Below are 8,546 nucleotides of genomic sequence, written 5' to 3' on the forward strand. Positions count from 1 at the left end.
ATATTTTTATTTACATAACTGTTTAAGACTAACAAGTTCCTCTGCGTGAATTTGATCACGTTTTAACAACAGCATTAACCAGAGGATTTTTTTTTTTAGTCCTTAATTCTCATGTGTCATGTTTACAGAACCAATGTGCAGAGCTTCAGGATTACAGAGTAAAAAAGAAATGAGCCCTTTCCTCAGAGCAATTTGGGCAATTATTTTAACACAGTTTTGCAAACACAAAAACCTTTACCAGCCCACACAGACTTCCTCCCAGCCAACCCAGCTGGGGTCCTCCCAGGCCCCCGCTGTAAGCATCCAGGCAGATGTATGTCTTAGAATTTACTTCTGTGGCCCTGGACAGGAAGGTGAGGTCTTGCCACAGAAACAGCTTCATGAGGCTCCAAAACCAGACAGGTATGGGACTGGATGGGTACACATGAACCAGCCTGCCCCCCCCCCCCCCGAGCTGGTCTACTCATCTGTGAAACATGTACTTCCCAGGGTTGCTACGAGGGTTTAGCAAAGCAATGGGAGCACCTGGCATGGCTACAGAGTGAGGCAGTGAAAATAATGTGGTTTTGAATCTGACACAGGTGGCAGCAAAAACTAGGTGGGGTACTTACTGGCTGTGTGGCCTGGGGCAGGGTGCTGAACCTCTGAGCCTTAGTTTTTGCATATGCAAAAAGGGAAATCGTGACAGGCCTTGGAGGAACAGAATGAAATTAAATATTGTACGTAGATGGAGTAGCATAGGGCCTGGCACACAGGAGACATTAGAAAACCATTAGGGCGCTCTCTCTTTCTCTCTCTCTCTCTCTCTCTCATACACACACACTCACACAGACCATGTTTGGTTTTGATGGACAAGACGATAATTACTATTGGTGGAAAATGAATTTTTCCCCCCAAACCCTAAACACCAAAGAATATTAAATCAATCTGAACCATGGGGAAGGAGGAGGAGTGACTTCCATTAATACCAGTGGCCATCCCTAATGGCCCCGTGGGAGTCTGTCTGGTGCCCTGCCCTTTCTCAGCTGCATTTCTAAAAAGCCTTGACAGTGAACATCTTGTTTGATGTGTGGGAATGATGAACCGGCTTTTCTAACAGAATCCTAGATTTAGCGCCTCTTTGAAGGGCACTGATGTCTTACATTCCCTTCATTAAGGAAAACATCCCAACTAACTCCCATAGTGATGATGCCTGTGACCACGGTCCAAATTATCATCGCATAAGAACGAAGCGAAAACATCTGACGAACCAAAGTCCCTTCCCAAGTGTCATGCCATCATCTTCCGAGCAATCCAGAAGCATTTCAGAGGCAGAAAACCACTGCTGTGTGTGAGCGCCCTCAGCACAGTCACCCAGTGCTGACACCTTCACACGCCTTCTTATTCGGTCCTCTGGGCCAGGGTTCCCGAACCTGGTTCCTGGACCAGGCACATCAGGAACACCTGGAAACTGGCTGAAAATGCACCATCTCAGGCCTCACCTCAGACCTACTGAATCAGACACTCTGGGGCGGAGCCCGGCAACGTGTCTAACGGGCCACGGGGTGATTCCAATGCACGCTTGGAGTCTGAGAAACACTAGTCTGTTCTGCAAGATGGTTACTATTAGCCCCACTTCAGAGATGCAGAAGATGAAGCTCCTTGAGTACAGTGCTCAACGCCACCCAGCCAGGAGACCAATTTGTACCCACGTCTGATTCCACAGCTATTTCTCACACGGACTTTGTAGCCAAACTGTCTGGACCATGTGGTGCTCTCAGCTACCGAGCCACCAGGATGCGAAGATGACATTAGCTTAAGAGGGGTGGGAAAGAGGAATGATGGAGCCTGCACTCAGAACTGATTAATTATAGATGCTTTTAAACCCACATCATGCATCAGCCCTAGATGGTCGGCCATCCCTCAGGACGAGCCTGCTTCTCCCTGCTCCATTTATCAGCGGGGTTGCCACGAAGGGAAGGCGGAGGGGGGAGTCCTCTGAACAGCCCTCTGTGCACCCACTTCCTGGCACTGCTTTGAACAGAAAGAGAAGTTACCTGTTCTGTCTCCAGAACGCTTGAGAATGCAGCCTTGACACCCACAGGAAGGCTTTTCTGTGCCCAGGCACAAAGCAGGTTCCAGTACCTGGGGATGCTGGGAATGAGTCACCACAAAGAATCCAATGCGCGGACACGGAACATTTTAACAATGTTGCAGATCTGGTTCAAAGGAGGCAAGCCTCTTTCTTTTCTTTTCTTTCCTTTTCTTTTTTCTTTCTTTCTTTCTTTTTCTCTCTTTCTTTCTCTCTTTCTTTCTTTTTTTTTTAATCTAACCCTAAATCTAGCGTCTGTCAGTTCAATTGGTTCATTAAACTCTTGACATTCAACTTACAGTGGTTTCATTGACCCTAAGGTCAGGAAAAAGAAATCTCATTCACAATTTCCAACTTTCTACAGAAACTCGGTGGTGATTTTCAGATCACAGGCTTATCCTATATAATAAATTAAATGAGCACACATAACACTGAGGGGCTTTATACAGGAGCTGGTGGAGGAGGAGGCACCCAGGTTTGAGAATCACACAGACCTTGGTTTGGCTGCTGGCTGTGCGAATTCCTCATAGGTTACCTAACATCTCTGGGCCTCCATTTTTCCACTCACAGATGGGTGGTGATCCCTGTGTCATAGGTCGATGTGAAGACAAAATGAAATGACATTAAAAAAAAAAAAAACAAAGTCTGCTGAAACAACTTTGCATTTCAAGACATGAAAAACTTAACCATCTGACAGTAAAAATAGATGGAACCAAACAAGTCCATAGATGGACGGGATACACTCACTCAACGGCACGTACACTTATTTCACTGTATCTGTTTTCCCAAGTTTCTATTTTTAGACCCCTTCAGACCAAGGAAAATACCATCGACGAAATTATCAGAAAGCCTGTCAATGTTCAAAAACTCAACCGATGGCCATAGTCGTTTCACAAGGCCAAACAAAATGTGCTCTCTCCCACCCTCGACGACCTTAGTGACGTCACTCAGTCCCTTGCCAACTTGCCGGAGGGCTTCATACAAGTCTCTTCGTCTCTCTGAGACTTGGTTTCTCCAGTGAGGCAAAAGGCATAAGAGTATTTTGGAACCCCAACAAACCCGCTGGAATCCCAGCCCCATGACTTAGTGGCTGTGTGGCCTTGAGCACAGGACTTCAGCACCTGGGTCTCAGTTCTCACAACTGCAGGTGGGGGATAACACACATGTGGCTGAAGACGCCCATGTGCCATGTGACGTGACACACCCATATGACAGATGACTGCGGGACCAACAGTAGTGGTTTTTGCAAGAGCAAGGCGAAATAGTGGAGCCTGTAGCAGGGGACCAATCAAAGTTTGTTCCTCTGCCCGCAGGAGTTATTCACATCCTAGACCTGTTGCGAGCACCGACCATGTGTCAGAGCCTGAGCTGGGTACTGGAGAAGTAAGCAAAGACTGGGAGGGCAGTCGCTGGCCTCAAAGATGTCACAGTGCTGCAAAAGCCCGATACTGAGACAACGTGACTAAGTGCCCCGAAAGGCTGTTTGGGGTGGTGAGGCTTGAAGAGAAGGGTTTGAGGGACCCAAACACTGGTGGAGGTGGCCGGCAAAGGCCTGACAGAAGAGGTCTGTTTAAACTGAACACATGAATAGAAAGCCCAGCAGACAAACAGGGGAGTAGAACTAGAAAATTCCTCATATCTTCCCCAACCTCAAGTTCCCCAAATGCAAGCCCTGTCATTTCTCCAAGGCTCAGGGTCACCAGGTACTCATGCCATAAAGCGACAACCACCGCAGTCATCCGGGCCCCATCACTCTGACAGGAAGGTTCTGGGGAACAACAGTAAGACCAACTGCCAAGAAGCTTTAACAACTTTAATGCGCTTCCCAAGAGGATGAAAAGGACAATTCCTGCATGAAAATTTCTTGGCACTTTAGTCCACAAAGAACTGGAAGATGCCCTCTTCCTAATAAAATCTTCAAAAAGAAATGAATAAAAAGCCCACTCTTTAAGTTCAGCAAGAGCCCAGCCATTAAAACAAATCAAAGCCCTAAAAACGCATCTACCTTTGTAGGACTCCTACCAGAATCCCAAGTCTCAGGCAATCCACACCTTATCATGGAAGGCAGTTACATTAAGAGGCATCCACTGTATTTCTGCAAAGGCTTTTTTACAAGGGATGGGTCATTTCTAAGGCTGCATATACCAAACGAGGTATCCTCATTTGAAAGTTTTACATTTCTTCACGTGCACCACGGGTGTTTGGTACAGCACATCTTGCTGGGAGAAGAGTTCTCCACCGAACTCCCCATCTGCCAAACTCAAGGTTCAAGGAGGCAAAAAGCCTGTGGAAACCAGGAGAGATCAGTACATCCCACGGGACAATCCAAACTTGCTCCTGTTCCAGGACCTTGCGGGGAAACAATCGTGAATCATGTCTCACAACAATTTGCACTTTACCCAACTCTACTAGCCGGTATCTCATTCGGCGCTTACAAAAGAAAAGCCCAGTGCGACGGGTAACATGACTAACCGAATATGAGAACTAAAGAAACTAGTAAGCTTTAAAATATGAAAGGGTTGGGGCGCCTGGGTGGCGCAGCCGGTTAAGCGTCCGACTTCAGCCAGGTCACGATCTCGCGGTCTGTGAGTTCGAGCCCCGCGTCGGGCTCTGGGCTGATGGCTCGGAGCCTGGAGCCTGTTTCCGATTCTGTGTCTCCCTCTCTCTCTGCCCCTCCCCCGTTCATGCTCGGTCTCTCTCTGTCCCAAAAATAAATAAAAACGTTGAAAAAAAAATTAAAAAAAAAATAATAAAATATGAAAGGGAAAATGCAGATACATAAAAGATCAGATCTTGATGGCTTCCCCAACACCATCACTTACCCCAAATACACTCACTGGCACAAGAACAATTTTGAAACAAACTGTAGTCCCTCCTGATGTTCATTTAAATACAGACGAAAACTTAATTATCAGTGCAAACTCAATCACTGCTGTGCAGGGTTCAGTATCTGATATTGCCAGCACCTATCATCTGGTATCTAGGGCTACAAGATGCACGTGTTTTCGGCCAAATCTTCATTATCTTACGTAATTGGGGTGGGGGGGAGAGTAATTAAAATTCACCTTTTTCTATCCCTTTAACCTCCTGTTGCAATCTCTTCTTTCACAGGGCATTTTCTGGAGGTGGAAAGCAAGAACTCATACTTCACATCTTTTCGTGCCTGTTATCTTGTGTTGAATGTTAAAAATAAAAGGGGGAGGGGGAGGGGGATAATATCCTGAACATCTCTCTAAAAAATAAATAAATAAATAAATAAATAAATAAATAAATAAATAAATAAAAAATTCTAAAATGTCCTGGAAAGCAAGCCCCGGAGACCAACCTTCTAGTTCTGGAGGTGACACGGTACCAGTGCATGACCTTGAGCAAATCACTACATCTCTGGACCTCAGTTTCCCCCATCTGAACCCCAATGATGGTCAGGCCCCGTCCTCTCTTAAAGCACAGATTTCAGATGCATCCCCAGGACGAAACAGCGGAGGGACCCCCGGCCGATGTCCCAGGGCGGAGGAATGGGCTTTCACGGGCCCCTTCTGGGGTTTCAGGGGACAACAAGCTGTCCCCACTCTCCCCCGCCCCCCCGCAAAGCCACTGGGCCAACTTCAGGTCGCAAACAAAAACCTGTTGGCACAGACTCCTCTAGGAACGGCCAGCCTCTCCCAACACGCTCTGCTCAGGGGGAGCCGCCCCACGGGCAGAAAGAGGGTCTCCTTGAAGAGGCCGGACCCCACGCACCCATAAACCCACCCGGATCAGCCGAACGGGACCGCCGGGCGGGGTCTCTGCCATCCCACGCGGAACAAAAGGCAGCTGGAGCCCGGCTCTGCCGCCCCCGTCCCCGCTGTGCTGTGGGGGTCGGGGGTGGGGAGGGAGAACCTGGTCCCTGGGGAGGGAAAGGGGCCCCGCTCCAGCCCGAAGGAGAGGGGCGACGGGATGGGATCCCGGACAGCGGGGACCCCTCCCCCGATTCCTGGAGGAAACGGGGGCTGGGCTGTGCACGGGGGCGGGAGGGAGGAAAGGGGTGTCTGGCCCGAGGTGGGGAGGAAAGTGATCTGGGGAGGAGGGGCGGGGTGGTTCCAAGCCGAAAGGCAAGAGGATGGGGGCCCGGAGAGGGCTCCTAGATCTGGGGTGGGAGTAAGAGGAGCCTCAGACTCAGAGAATATAAAAGCAAAAGCTCCCCGATAGGGAAACGGGGTGGGGGGGGGGGGGGGGGGGGGGGCTTTGGGGCGGAAAGAGGGATCCAGGTGGGGAGGGGGGCCATGCCCCAGCCCGTGGGGACGGGCCTGGCTGGAAAGAAAAGGGTCCCACCCGAGGCAGGGACCCAGCTGGGGCAGCTGGGGTGCATGCTCTGGGGGGCGGGCTGGAGGGGAGCCGCTCTGCGAGGGCGTCCGCGCCCTAGGGAGGGGAGGGTCCGCGCCCTGGGGCCCCGCTCCCGCCCCCCGAGGCGCGTGGGCCCCGCTCACCTCCGCTCCTCCGAGCCCGCCCGGGTGCGCGGCTGCGGCCGCCGCCAGCGCTGAGGAGGCGGGAGCGACCGGAGCCTGCGGAGCCGCCGCCGCAGCCGCCGCCGCGTCCAGCTCCGTTTGACACCCACACACCAGCCAACATGGCGGCCGGGAGGGGGCGCGCCGGCTGCGTGCGCGCGCCCGCCGGCCCCGCCCCGAGGCCCCGCCCCCGCCCCGAGGCCCCGCCTCCGCGACCTCCCCCCCCCCCCCCCCCCCCCACACACACACAGACCCGCGACCCCTAGCGGAACGCCCGGCCCTCCTGCAGCGCCCGGGGCTTACGCCCGAATCCCCCAGACCTCCCCCAAGTCCCACACACGCGTCTCGCCGCCCCCCCCCCCAACCGCCTACAAGCCCTGGCGAGCTCATACCCGAACCCACGCGCTCGGCAACCTTCCCTGAGATCCCCCCCACCCAGTCCCCCCACACCCCATACCCCACAAGCATCTCACCAGCCTCAGGCACGCACCCCGAGCCCTCATCGGACGTGAAATTCCGTTCTTCCCCTCGCAGTATGCCCTTGAAAACATTGTCCCTATAGGGGCTTCTCTCACTACTGGGGCACCGGTCACTTTCGGTTTCTTGAGCTTGGTGCTAGGGTCACAAGTGCGTTCACTTTGTGGAAATTTACCGATGTACACGTTAGACGTGTGCACTTTTCCGTATGTGTGTTAATACTTCAGTAAAACACACTCAAAAATCATTCCGAGAAAGGGGTGCATCGCCTTGGCTAGACTGCCAAAGGGATCTAGAAGGTGGATCCCTTGGCTCAGCGTCATCCTCACGTGAGGAATTCACAGACTCACCCCTTCACACGGCCTGGAACTCTCAAAAGAGCAGCCCGAACCGCTCCTTCCATGTGGTTCAACCAGTGCCCATGAGGCACCTGCTATGTGCCAAGCTCTGTGCAAGGCTCAAAGGGAGACAAAGACAAAGCTGGAGAAGAGGCAGACCCTGGAGAGGTTCCAGGGACCTCACGGCATTAACCTACTCCAGACAGGGTGGGGTGAGCAGAAACCCCTCACCGCGGAGTATGGGGTATGGCTCAGGGTTTGCTGGGTTGTGGACAGCACCATCCCTGTTCCCAGGAGGCCCAGGTGACATCAACACTATGCCAAGCTCCGTTTTCAGGGTCCCATTCTGCTCTCCTAAGATACCTTAGGGAAAAGTCACTGCATTTCTTTGAGCCTTATATTCCTCCTCCCTATGAAGAAACCGGGTGGATAAAGACATCCCTTCTGTTCTTACAAGCTGGGATCTAGACTTCCCTTCTCGGGGAAAATAGAAGAGTGAAAGGAAAGGGGAAAAGAGAGACTGAAAGAGAAGGAAGGAAAGAAAAGATAGGGGAGGGAGAGGGGAGGGAGAGAGGAGGAGAGCAACAAGGAAGTCAGTCGGAGAGAGAAACTAACACATTGGTAAACCCACCCGGTCATTTTTCCTTTGAAAAGTCCAACACTGGTAATTCCAGATGCTAAAAACTCCTCCCCATGGTTTGCAGCCCCCTCCCACTGCTCAGTGTCCCTTCTGCACCAGGAGAGTGAATTAAACCTTGTCGCAGGAACCTGAGCTCCCTGTTTTGAACTTGGCCCACTCCCCCTCCTGGAGAGGGTCCTCAACCAGTTCAACACTCCCCCGTAAACTGCAGCTCACTCTTGGCGGGGCCTTCCTGGGCCTTCTGGGAGAGCAGAGCTTTACATGAATCATGGCCCTTGCCCTCAAAGAACTTAATCCATTAGAATATTTGAGGTCAAAATGGAGGTAAAGTTCACTTTCACTAGGATTTGCAACCTCAGATGAATTATGCCAATACACTGTGGGTGCTCAGTGCAGGCTGGAGTGTGTTAGATAGATTGTCTGAACCAGTGCTGCCCAAGAGAACTTTCTGCAATGATCGAAATGTTCTCTAACTGTGCCATCCACATGTAAGCACGTGAGATGCAGTTAGTGTGAGCAAGGAGCTGAGTTTTTAA

At 51.5% G+C, this 8,546-nt stretch overlaps 1 protein-coding gene across 2 annotated transcripts in view; it reads right to left on the reverse strand.

The window, feature by feature from the left end:
* EPN2 (epsin 2) overlaps window positions 1-6,641 on the reverse strand; it is an 87,411-nt gene extending 80,770 nt beyond the window's left edge. The window contains exon 1 of one of the 2 annotated variants that reach the window (XM_032591228.1): window positions 6,538-6,641. The gene's annotated coding sequence lies outside the window, so the exon portion shown is untranslated. The remainder of the gene's footprint in view (window positions 1-6,537) is intronic. The other variant, XM_030294876.1, reaches the window with a different exon arrangement.
* Between the last annotated feature and the right edge of the window lie 1,905 nt (window positions 6,642-8,546).

This window comes from Lynx canadensis, chromosome E1, assembly GCF_007474595.2.
Source record: "Lynx canadensis isolate LIC74 chromosome E1, mLynCan4.pri.v2, whole genome shotgun sequence".
NCBI lineage: Eukaryota > Metazoa > Chordata > Mammalia > Carnivora > Felidae > Lynx > Lynx canadensis.